The sequence below is a fragment of the Cebus imitator genome, unplaced genomic scaffold, assembly GCF_001604975.1.
Source record: "Cebus imitator isolate Cc_AM_T3 unplaced genomic scaffold, Cebus_imitator-1.0 Scaffold95, whole genome shotgun sequence".
Taxonomy (NCBI): domain Eukaryota; kingdom Metazoa; phylum Chordata; class Mammalia; order Primates; family Cebidae; genus Cebus; species Cebus imitator.
In genome coordinates, this window is record NW_016107410.1 from 6,719,378 (window position 1) to 6,732,307 (window position 12,930).

The window sequence follows — 12,930 nt, forward strand, 5'->3', positions numbered from 1 at the left end:
CTTCTCTTCACCCCACTGCTGCTGCCTTCTCTTCACCCCACTGCTGCTGGCTTCACGCAAGCTCTGAACACCAGCTGCCTGGACGATTCCACTTTCTTTCACACTGGTTTCCCTACAACCAAAGTAATTTCACTATACCTTCCACTTTATCAATGAGTGATTTTTCTAAAATTCAAATGTTATCATACGTCTCTTCAAACTCTTCACTGTTTCACCATTGACTGTTACCAGATTTCTAGGCATAGATGACCTTGATGTCAGGTCATTGTCTCTGTCATCTCCCACCCCAATCTCACTTATCACTAAACTCCAGTCTCCAGACTGCTCAGTTTCATTTGCACACCAGCAATGAGGCCTCTAGACTTAACATGCACCCTTTCCTCAGCCAGCATGTCACCCCCATTGCTGCTGTCCACTTGGAAAACACCCACTTTCTCATCTTTTAAGTCTCAAATCAAGAGTGCCTCCTCGAGAAAAATATTCCTATGTTTCTCTGTCTACTCCCAGAGTAAACCACACCTCCTACCTTTTGGTCCCCCCTTCCTGTGTGTATTTCTGTCACAGCACCTGTTACATGACAGTACGCTGTTCCCTGCATTTATGCTTTTCCTTACCAGATTGAACATCATACTCTTCACATAATTGGTGCTGGCTGCAGTAGGTAATTTCCAAATTTTAATGGCTTAACACAGTGAAGGTCTGCGGCTCTCCACGACAGCTTGAGTCCAAGCAGTGATTTAAAAAGTTTCTGGCCAGGCACAGTGGCTCATGCCTGTAATCCCAACACTTTGGGAGGCCAAGGCGAGTGGATCACAAGATCAATAGATGGAGCCCATCCTGGCCAAAAATGGTGAAACCCTGTCTCTACTAAAAATGCCAAAAAAAAAAAAAAAATTAACTGGGCATGGTGGAGGGTGCCTGTAGTCCCAGCTACTTGGGAGGCTGAAGTAGGAGAATTGCTTGAACCTGGGAAGCGGAGGTTGTGGTGAGCTGAGGTTGCGCCAGTACCCTCTAGCTTGGGTGAAAGAGCGAGACTACCACAGAGAAGAAAGAGAGGCTGTGAGAGCCTTACAGCTGGGCCTATGGCCAAGCCTTGACATCCTTCTGTCCAGATTTCATTGATCAAATCTCTTAACAGGTGGTAACCAGACATCATGAAAAGCTGGAAAGGGGGTCTTCCTTTCTGCCTAGGAAAAGGAAATGGACATAGTAAGCAGCACAAGCCAGTGTCGGCCACAACTATCCAGGTGAAAGAACTCTATCCTATCTGATAGTGTTAGTATCCCAGCATCTGCTGTAGTATGTGGCACTCAGAGTGGGCTGAGGTTCTGTGGAAAGGAAATGAAAAGCCGTACCCAAAATAGGGTACCCATTCCTGTAAAAAATGAATTGTTGCCCATTCAAGAATGGATGTAGAGCTGGCTCTTTCACCACTGTTTGTTGGAGTTTGGGTTTTCTGGATTGTTCTGGGATTGAGAGTTTTTTAGGCTACCTTGTTTGAGAGTCCAGCAACACTTCCAGGACCCACATATCCTGGAAGAACTTAGAACTTTGGCCAATGGAGCCATCATAAAAGCTTAACCTTTTTTTTTTTTTTTTTTTTTTTTTTTTTTTTTTTTTTTTTTTTTTTTTTTTTTGAGACGGAGTTTCACTTTTGTTACCTAGGCTGGAGTGCAATGGCGCGATCTCGGCTCACCGCAACCTCCACCTCCTGGGTTCAGGCAATTCTCCTGCCTCAGCCTCCTGAGTAGCTGGGATTACAGGCACGCGCCACCACGCCCAGCTAATTTTTTGTATTTTTAGTAGAGACGGGGTTTCACCATGTTGACCAGGATGGTCTTGACCTCGTGATCCACCCGCCTCAGCCTCCCAAAGTGCTGGGATTACAGAGGTGAGCCACCGCCCCCGGCCCAACTTTTTTTTTTTAATTTAAATAAGATATGAGAATCTGACCATACATAAAAGCTTAACTTAACCTTGATCCTGGAGGTTTTTCTGATGCCCACTGAAAATTGCCAGGAAATCCAGAGGCCTCTCATCTCATCTGCTCAGAAACGTTAATAAAGAGCCTTAGTAAATTGATTCTCAACCCCAGTACCAAATTCTTTCCCCCATTATCAGAAAGTATACCTCAACAACAGGACAGTAAGAGAAAAGATCTTCAGGACATCAGAGATGGCTTCCCTTATAGGAAGGGAGGAGTTAAGGATATTTTACTTGTGAGGAAAGAAAGGATGGTAAAACTGAGATCTTTTACTCAAGAGATTTGCTTGGCTTGAAAGAAAGCTAAGAGACACTGGGCTCAATGGAGTTCAGAATGAATCAAGAAATGAACCATTCACATGTGGCTGTAGTTATTGTGTTTATCAAAGACAAGATCCTTGTAGGAATGCTAGAACAGGGAATTATGACACAGCTGATTTGGCAATACACCTTACTCTTGTACTTTCTTACTGGTAATTTTGTGCAGCAGGCTGAGAAAGCTACTCCATGCTAGAATAAACTAGACCAATAATTTTGCTAACCTATGAGTTCTGCTTTCTTTTCTTGCCTTCTTTCCTTCTTTGTAAGTAAGGAAGCTTCTTACTTTGATACCAGTAATTTTTAAGGAATCTGTGTAGTTTGAATGTATTTGAATGACTCTAACATACTTTGGTTCTACTTTTATATTTGACCCAAAGAAACACCAATAGATCTTAAGTACTTCCATGTGTTTTAGAAACTTGAAGTCAGTGAGACAAAATATAAAGAATATAAAGAGTATTGAGACAGTAGTAATTGTAGAGGACGTGGCTGGTGGGGACACAAGGAAGATTGTGCAAGGAATGCTGAGCTCTTTATATCCAATATAAAGAAGATCCTATATATATCCAGTATAAAGAATATAAAGTAGGGGAAAGATTATAAAGGAAACATTGGGTCATTTGGCTAAAGCATAACTTGATAATTTTCATGGTTTTCAAAAATTTGAATTGCAATAAAAAATTTTTGATGTACTGTTTCAATTTCCAGTAGCAGATAAATACGCGTATGGAGAAACTTATTAAAAATGACATATTTGAGTACCTTTTAAGAAGAGTGAATGGGGTTCACTGTAGTCTATTTGCTACTAAATAGCTTTTCATCTCTTTGGGAGGGCACTGCACTGGGGTCTTGTGCATTCTGTCCATATGGTGGATAGCAGGTGGCTCACCTGACTTTCCAACTAGTGTCAGACCAAGCTCATGATAGACATTTCTGGCTGTATGGTCACTTGATAATCCATGATCAGAGGCTCTGTCTCCGCCAGAGCCCAGTGGCATGCCTGTAGTTGTGTTTTGAAAGACGTTGAATTGCAGATCCAGATGGCATAGCCTTGTTACCAAGTCCAAGGAGGTCCATGTTGTCATTTTCCTTTTAGGGTCTGCCATAAATCTCACAAGTATCTTTTCCTATAATATGTCTCTAGCATCTCTGGTTTTCCATGTCCTACAGCCCAAGCAGCAGGGCGTCTTGTGTAGCCTAGGTGTATTACAGAGAGTTCTCCTACAGTGGGTCCCATGTATGCAAAGCTGGCAGCTTTGCATAGCACTTGATGCATGGTCCAGAAAAATAGTCTTAGGTATGCCATGTATACCAATGGAGCCTATTAGGAGTTGTGTTTTCTTCTTTGAAGCTTGAGGTGTGAAACATTTCTTTTTACTTGAGAGGAGGTGTTCTGGCAAACATGAACCAATCTCCAAAAGATTATAACACAGCCAGCCCTAAGTCATTGGAGGCTTTATCTCTTACATGTGTCTAAGGCCTCCATAACCCTTGCTGCTTCCTACTGCCCTATTCCAATAAGCATAAATCAAAGACATAATGGATAAATATAATCATCTTTAGGGTGTCCACTTGGCTCAAAACTCACTGGCCTATAGAACAGAGACCAAGAGCGAAATGGAACCCTAGGCCATGTATATGATCTTTTATTAAATGGAAATTTTAAGCACAAAATTCAGGATGGTGTTGATTCTCAGATGGGGACAAGAAAATATATCACTGGAAAACACATAGCTTCAGGTGCACTGTGTTCTTCTGTTCCTCTAGGCTAGTTCTGAGAATATGGCTGCTCATTACATTATTCTTAAACCTTGCAGTATGTGCAAAGTATTTTATGGAAAATTTTTAAAGTATTAAAAACTTAAAAAGATGAGAGGTAAGAGGTAGCCAGAGAGATGTCCAAGTTGAAGGAAGGAACTCTATGATAAAAGAAAGAATTACCTTATAGGGTATACAGGGAGGACACAGAAAATAAAAGATGCTGGAAGGGACCTCATAAAGATGAGGAGCAGTAGATGGGTCACATCTGAATCAAGAAAAAGGACAGATGCGAATATAGCTGATTTTGTCCATGTGAAGGACAGGAGATTGAGAAATGGGAGTTCATGCCTAATGGCTTCATGTTTCTGGGTGAGGACCAGGTCATCTTCTGGCAGTGAGACAATAGCAGTTGGAGAGAGCATGGCTGGTTGGGGACACAGGGAAGTTCGTGCAAGGAATGCAGAACTCAGCCAGGAGCGCTGCTGAGTTCCTGAAATCATGGCCATGGTCAGCTCCTGCAGCAGCATGTAGAAGCCCACGGTGATAATGGTGGAGAAAATCAATGATTAGGTAAATCCAAGATTGGGAAGTTTCAGGGAAGATGCGGTGGACAGACCAGGAAGTAAGGATATTGACAATACAAGCAGCTTAGTGTTTGGGAGGAAGCTGGACAGGAGAGGAAAGGAAATCAGGAAGAAAGAATGTATTGAGGTGATAAGGGAAGAAAAGCAGGTAAAAGGTGGAAGGCAAAATTAAGCAGTGTGAGAAAGCACAAGGCCTAGCCCATGTTGGCCGCAAGGGGGCACCATTAGCCCAGTGTGGCAGCAAACTGTTGCTGGCTGGTAGGCGTAGTGAGGGCAAAATGCTGCTGCTGTGTCCCCAAAGTCTAGCCTAGCATCTGCTACCGTGGACAAAGCCAGGGATCTAGAAGAGTGTAGATAATCCTATTCAGTGACTGGTGTATACAACATAAAATAAGAGACAGAGCAATCTGGTGAAAGAAGATTCAGGCAGTGACCATGACAAAGGATGCAGTGGAGTGCAGCATGAGAAAGCAACGTGCTTGACCTGCAGATGTGAAGTGACTTTGGACAGGTCTTCCAGACATTGAACTGATTACCAGAAAAATGGTCAAGAATCTCACTGCAAAGACTACCACACAGAACGTACACAACTTTTCTAGACTGCACTTGTGTGGTGCTCTTGCAAACCAGAATCAAGTTGCCTAAAGATTTTGTACAGACAATTGTATCTTTTTATTTTGAGAGAGTCTTGCTCTGTTGCCCACTGTGGTGTGCAGTGGTGCAATTTCGGCTCACCGCAACCTCCATCTCCCAGGTTTTAGCGATTCTTCTGCTTCAGCCTGCCAGGTAGCTGGGATTATAGGTGTGCACCACCATGCCTGACTACTTTTTGTATTTTCAGTAGAGATGGGATTTCACCATGTTTGCCAGGCTGGTCTCGAACTCCTGATCTCAAGTGCTTTGTCTGCCTCAGCCCCCCAAAGTGCTGGGATTACAGGCATGAGCCACCATGCCCAGCCTGGACAACTATATTTTTAAATGTTCATTCCAGAGTTTTGTTAAGAACACCTTTGTCAAGGTGACAGTGTGTCTGTAAAAATGTTCTAGTCATTGTGATAGGTTCAGAATCCTCTTGATACATCCAAATACACATGAATATATAAAATCCCAGACTTCCTTGTGAAGTATATTGTTAATGTCCCTATTTAGTCTTGTCATGCACACAAAGCAAGCCTGAACAGTCAGCCTTTGAATTCAGAAGAAATCAAAACCACAGGCAATATAATTTAGCTAACTATGCAACATAAGTCCCTTCCCTCCTGCTTTAATACTTCTAAACATCTTAAAAGTAGTTGTTCCCTTGCTAATTTACTGACCTACCCAAAGTTACACATACAGCTTATTTTGTTTGCAGCAAATATTTATGAAGCACCTTTTTTGTGCAAAGCTCTGTGCTGGGGGCTATGGAAGAAAATGATTGTCAGCTAATGTGCTTCTGCCTCAAGGAGTGCAAGGGTCTTAAAAAAATGCGATATGCACAAAGAGCTATAAACAAGTCAGAGGTCAATAAGGGCTCTAAGAATGCTGTCAAATTCCTCCTCCAAACTTCAAAGATAATGCTCAGTGAAATTAATATAGCATTCATATGCTGGTGGTGGCATTAAAATGATGCATACTTTTTTGGAAGAACTAATTTGGCAACATGTATTAAAGGAAGTAGAAGTGTTTTACCTTCCAACAGTCTCCTCTCAGCCCAGCCTGAGGGGCCAAGTCCTGCTGGAATGGGTACTGGAAGGATCCAGGCAGAAAACCAAGTTGGAGGCCTTGGGGAGAATTCCCTTTGTGAGAAATACCATCACAGGACTCAAAACCACAGAGCGGTATGATAAAGCCTGTGAAGTGAGATGTTAGTAGAGGAATCGGGTGATGGCATTCACTTAAAATCTTCTGACATTAATAATTGTTTGTGACAAGTTTCAGAATAAGATGTTGGAGGAAAAAAATCCCAATACGATATTTGTAATATTAGTATTGAAAAAGAAAAATTGAAAAGACCCCCTGGGAGTCGATTAGGAACCCAGAGAGCAGCAGTGGCCTTTTCAAAACCAGAAGTAGGGCAGCCAGGCAAGCAGCAGCCAGCAGCCGACACCCTGCACCTGCTCCTCCTCAACTCTGTGATGGCCTGACGTGCCAGATTCATTTCCATGGGCCAGGATACAATGGGAGAGACATCCTATTGTTATATTTCTCCACTCAACTTTAAGGAACTAGTAAAAATATATCATATAAAAAGTCTTATTTTTAAAATGTTTCATTTCAAAAATGATAACTACTGCACATTACACTGTGTTAAAAGAAATGCAGGAGCCAGCATAGTGTGTGCGCTATGTACTTAACCATGCAAAAGAATATTTGGAGAATGACTGCAAAAGAAAAGACAGCAAAGACTGTTTGGGTGATGGTATTGTGGGGAATTTCTCTATACCTTATTTTCTAAGTTTTATGTCAATAACATTATAATGAATATCAAGAAATGGAAAAAAATTACTGCTTTCCCTGAAGATACAAACACGTTTGATTGGACACAAGAGAATTCATTATTTTCACTTAAGACAGGTAAGCGTGATAAGTAAGCACAAACAAGTTGTGGGACTTTTCAAACAACCTAAACCTGCGCAGAGATTGGATAAACCCACCTTGGGGTATGCCTGCTCTCCCTCATGAGAACCCTGGCCTGTGAGCCAACACAGCCAATGGGAGCAACAGCCATTCGGCTGAAAATGGGTTCAATTTCCAGACTGGGGAGTGAGAAGACTCCATGAAAGGGCATTTGATGTGCACCGTGAAGGAAGCGCAGAATATCAGGAGTCATTAGAAGTGTGAGATGGAAAGTGCAGCCTCTCTAACAGGCAAGAACTTTGACTAGTGCAGGGGTAGAATGTATCCTTCCCTTTTGCATGGAGATCTGTAGTGAGATAGGGGCCCGTAAGACGGGAGGCAGATGAAGCCAGGTCAGTTTCCTGTGGTGGGGGAGGGGACATCTGTGAGTGACATATGTCAAGGTAGTCCCATGTGATAACACTTGCCAAATTTTCTAGAAGTGCCACCCTACTCCCAAGACATTGCAGTGGCTTCTGTCCTGGTGACTGGACCTCCAGCTCTTGTTTCAGAGGGAAGGCAGCCTTTCTGGTAGCTTGCCTCCCTTGATATAACCTTCCATAGTTCTCATTTCCAAATAAATGTCAGATGTTCCCTGAGTCAAGTACAGAAGCTTCAAAATATTTACAGCCAGTGGCTATTTATACTGAAGTATTTTAATCTCCTTAAATGAGCATAGTAAATTAAAAACAAACCAGGATAGCTACACATTGAATGGGGCAGGGGAGAACTGAAGATTCTTTGAAGACAGACCTCTCTAAATGTTAGCAATGAATAGATACAGCAACACATTTTTAAAAGGTGAAATTACACATGCTTTCTCTGAAAAAAATTATCTTGATTTGGAAAAACAATTATTGTTTTGATACTAGAGGGAAAGAAATTGATCAATTAGAGGTGACCTGAAAGTGTAACACTTTTTTTTCCACATCTCTCTCTGTCTCACTCATATAGAGACCTTACATAATGGAAACCAGAAGATTTGGCCTTTCATGGACATCAGTCATCACTTCCCTGAGGTCTCCCTTTTTCCTAATTTTCCTCCATTCCTTCCCTGTCTCCTGTCCTTGTCCTCAGCTTGCTCGCTTTCACCTTTGTTCCATGTAAAATATGTCGATTACTTGTTCTTATCTTCATTGCCTTGCAATCTGGGCAGAGAGGCCAACAGGTCAACATATTACTACAGTAAATGCAATTAAGTGAAACAGTAATGCAGTGGTACCTGACCTGAGAGAGGCAGGGCGAGTGGGAGTGGATCAGGGCCAGCCACTGGACAGGCTTCCCAGAACCTCTTTGACTTTGTTTACACATATTTCTAGCCCAGGCCACCCGCATGCCACCTATGGCCGGGGTTTTGCTTTCTGAACCAAGTATATTCCACCTTTCTTCAACATGCTCTTCCTGTACTTTCACAAACAAATTCAAACCTAAGACTGTCATTCCAGAATACTGCTGGCAATTAACCACCAAGTTTGCCTTACCAATTTTCCCTTATTCATACTGACTGTGTCTACGTTACACATACACAAAAAGCCTGGAGAGCAATTACCCTTTACAATGGAAGCGATGCTGTTTTCATGTTTCCCTCCAACCAGGATCTCTAGAGAAAGTTCAGGTTTGCCAAGATGTCTGGGAAAGAGCACCCAGTGTGAGCCAAATTTTGACTGCTGGCTTCAGAAAATTATGGACAACTACTCAATGACCTAGAAAAACCCCCAAATATAATGCCCATTTTGAAACCATAAAATGCCCTCTAACACCAAAATGCTTGCTAAGCCTGTTTTCAATAAAAGGATGAAGTTTAGCTGTTTGTCAAAGAAGTTCTTTGAAGCTGCAAGACAACTTTCCTTATCTTACAAATTTCAACACTTGGTGATAATCTGACTTGTAAAGTCATTTCTCAGTGGATTTCACCTAATGGAAATATAAATGCTTTGATGACTGAATCCTTTGATTGGCCAAAGAGGAGAATGGATGTAATTACAAACCCACATGTTCTTTGATGTTAGCTGTTATAACAAGAGAAGTCACTGCCTTAGAGTTTCAAAATATTATAATTTTATTGAGGGTTATTCCTTGCAACGTTCAAAGGTAAGTTCTTTCCATATTTTACTTAATCCTAATAGCAATTTATAAGATGCTTAATGCTGTTTTACAGATTAGGAAACTGAGATTTAGCTAAGTTAATAACTTACTCAGGGTGAAAACCAGGGCTTGATGAAGCTGAGTTTGAAACCCAGATGTGTCTGACTTCACAGCTTCCACTGCTGAGATATACTTTGTCTTCTCACTAGAAGCTGTAATAGCAACATCTGGTGATCTGTGAAAGAAATCATTAAAGGGTGAAGGCAAAATCAAAGGCTATAGAAAATCAATCATAGAGACACATAAAACCCAGTTCATCTATATTTCTGGCATATGTTCTACTTTTTTTTCCCATTTATTTTATTGCATTTCAGGTTTGGGGGTACATGTGAAGAACATGCAAGATTGTTGCATAGGTACACACATGGCAGTGTGATTTGCTGCCTTCCTCCCCATCACCTACATCTGGCATCTCTCCCCTTGCTATCTCTCCCCAACTTCCCACCTCCCACCGTCCCTCCCCTATTTCCACCCAACTGACTCTAGTGTGTAGTGCTCCCCTCCCTGTGTCCATGTGTTCTCATTTTTCCACACCTGCCTATGAGTGAGAACATGTGGTGTTTGGTTTTCTGTTCTTGTGTCAGTTTGCTAAGAATGATGGTTTCCAGGTTCATCCATGTCCCTATAAAGGACGTGAACTCAAATCATTTTTTATGGCTGCATAGTATTCCATGGTGTATATGTGCCACATTTTCTTTGTCCTGTCTGTTGTTGATGGGCATTTGGGTTGCTTCCAGGTCTTTGCTATTGTAAACAGTGCTGCACTGAACATACATGTGCATGTGTCTTTATAATGGAATGATTTATAATCCTTTCAGTATATAACCAGTAACGGGATTGCTGGGTCAAATGGAATTTCTATTTCTAGGTCCTTGAGGAATTGCCATACTGTCTTCCATAATGGTTGAACTAATTTACACTCTCACCAACAGTGTAAAAGTGTTCCTATTTCTTTTTTTTTTGGGGGGGATGGAGTTTCGCTCTCGTTACCCAGGCTGGAGTGCAATGGCGCGATCTCGGCTCACCGCAACCTCCGCCTCCTGGGTTCAGGCAATTCTCCTGCCTCAGCCTCCTGAGTAGCTGGGATTACAGGCACGTGCCACCATGCCCAGCTAATTTTTTGTAGTTTTAGTAGAGACGGGGTTTCACCATGTTGACCAGGATAGTCTCGATCTCTTGACCTCGTGATCCACCCGCCTCGGCCTCCCAAAGTGCTGGGATTACAGGCTTGAGCCACCGCGCCTGGCCAAGCATTCCTATTTCTCCATATCCTCTCCAGCACCTGTTGTCACCTGATTTTTTAATGACCACCATTCTAACTGGCAAGAGATGGTATCTCAATGTGGTTTTGACTTGCATTTCTCTAATGACCAGTGATGATGAGCTTTTTTTCATATGTTTGTTGGCTGCATAAATGTCTTCTTTTGAAAAGCGTCTGTTCATATTCTTTGCCCACTTTTTGATGAAGTTGTTTCTTAAAAAAAAAAGTTCATCTAATATCTTATTCCTGAAGTAAACTTCATTGTCCTTTTTATATATTTCAAAATCAGTGTGCAAAGATTAATATTTTGTGCCTTGGTTTACAAACGGAATTGGTCTGTAAGTTTTCTTTCTCAAAGTATCCTTAGAGTATCTTAACATTCCAGTTGAGCTAATAACATTAAATGTTTGATAGAGTTAGCCTTTGAGGCTACTGGAGTCAGCTCTCCTTTTGGCAATATTTTAAATATGGATTCAGTTTTTTTTTTTAATACAGTTATAAGGCTATTTACATCTTGGTAAATTTATTGGTATGTTTTCCTTAACATGTAGCTTTTTATATGTTGCCTAATATATATTGAATGTCTGTAGGATCTTAGATTATAATACCTTTTCTGTCTTTAAAATTGATTATTTTTTACCTTTGTCTTATTTCTTATTTTCCAGATCATTCTACTCATGTGTTTATTAATTTTATTATCTTTTCAGAGAACGGGGTTCTGGCTTTGAAAATTCTTTCTTTTACATTGGTTTCTATTTCATTGATTTTTGTTTTTATTGTTATTATTTCCTTTTACCTACATTTAGTTTAACTCTTTTCTAACATCTTGAGCTAGATTCAGAACTTATTAATTTTTTAGTCCTATCCTTTTTCTCATCTATAAAATTGAAGCTGTAAATTTCTAACTTTACTTGCTTTTCATAATCTTGATATATAGAATCTTAGCTATCTTTTAATTAAAAATATTTTCTTATTTTCTTGTAATTTGTTCATTGACCTATGGTTGTAAATAATTATGTCTCTTAATTTCCAAAAATTTATGGCAAGATACTATTGTTATTAATTTCTGTCTTTATTCTACTATGATCAGACATTTTCTGTAGTATTATTAAAATGTATTGGGGTTTTCTTTGGTCAGTTTTTATAAATATTTTAAGTATTCTTGGAAAAAATTTGCATTCTATGGTTGTGGGGTGCAACAAACCATATGTCTTATTGAGTCAAATTTGTTAATCCTTTGGTTTAAATCTTCTGTGCCTTATTATATTTTTCCTGTCTTTTCTGTTATTGAGAAAGTTAATTTAAAAACCTCTATAATAATTATGAATTTCTCCTTGTAGTTATGTCAGTTTTGTTTAGAATATTTTCAAATGATTATATTAGTTGCATACAAATTTGGAAGTATTTTATCTTACTGGTGAACTGAACATTTTATTCTTAAAATGTGCCTCACTTTATTCCTTTTAATGCCTGTTGTCCTTAAGTTTACTCAGTTTGGAATATTGTATTTATTTCAGTTTTTTTTGGTTTTTATTTTTTACAGGGTACCGTTTAAGAAACAATTTTACTTTGAAGTAATCACTCCGTATGTTTTACATACAAACGTGTCTTTTATTATAATCTTACAATCTTTGTCTTTTCATTGAAGCTTCCAATTTATTTACATTGAATATAATTATTAATCTTTTTGAGTTTAACTCTACAATTTTTATGTTACCTATTTCCCAAACCTGCTTCCTTAAAAGATGCCTGTCTGTTTGCTTTCCATTGGTAGATTCGTTTATGTTATCTCATTTTGTTTACTATTATTTGGAATTCATACAATTTTGTACTTGCTATTAGTGTGCTAGAGGCTATTAAAAACACATTCGACTTACTAAATCTAATATTAATTAGTACTTTCAGACTTCTATCCTTCTCCCAGGCAATGCAAAGATCTTAGAAAACTTTAAAATCAATCTATCTATGTATGAATCTCTATTTCATCCATCTATATGGATGTCTATGTGTATGTGAATATGTATCTATATATCTGTATATGATTATTTTTCTTAAAGCCTGTTGTATAAAAATTTCCTCATTATACTTTCACTCTTATTTTCACTGGGTGTGGAATTTAATGTTAGTAGCTATATATTTTTTTGCACATTTGTTGTGGCTTGGCTCCGTGTCTGCACCCAAATCTCACCTTGAATTGTAATCCCTGTATGCCCACAGGTCAAGGGTAGGACCAGGTGGAGGTAATTGAACAGGTGTAGGTAATCTTTTTTTTTTTTT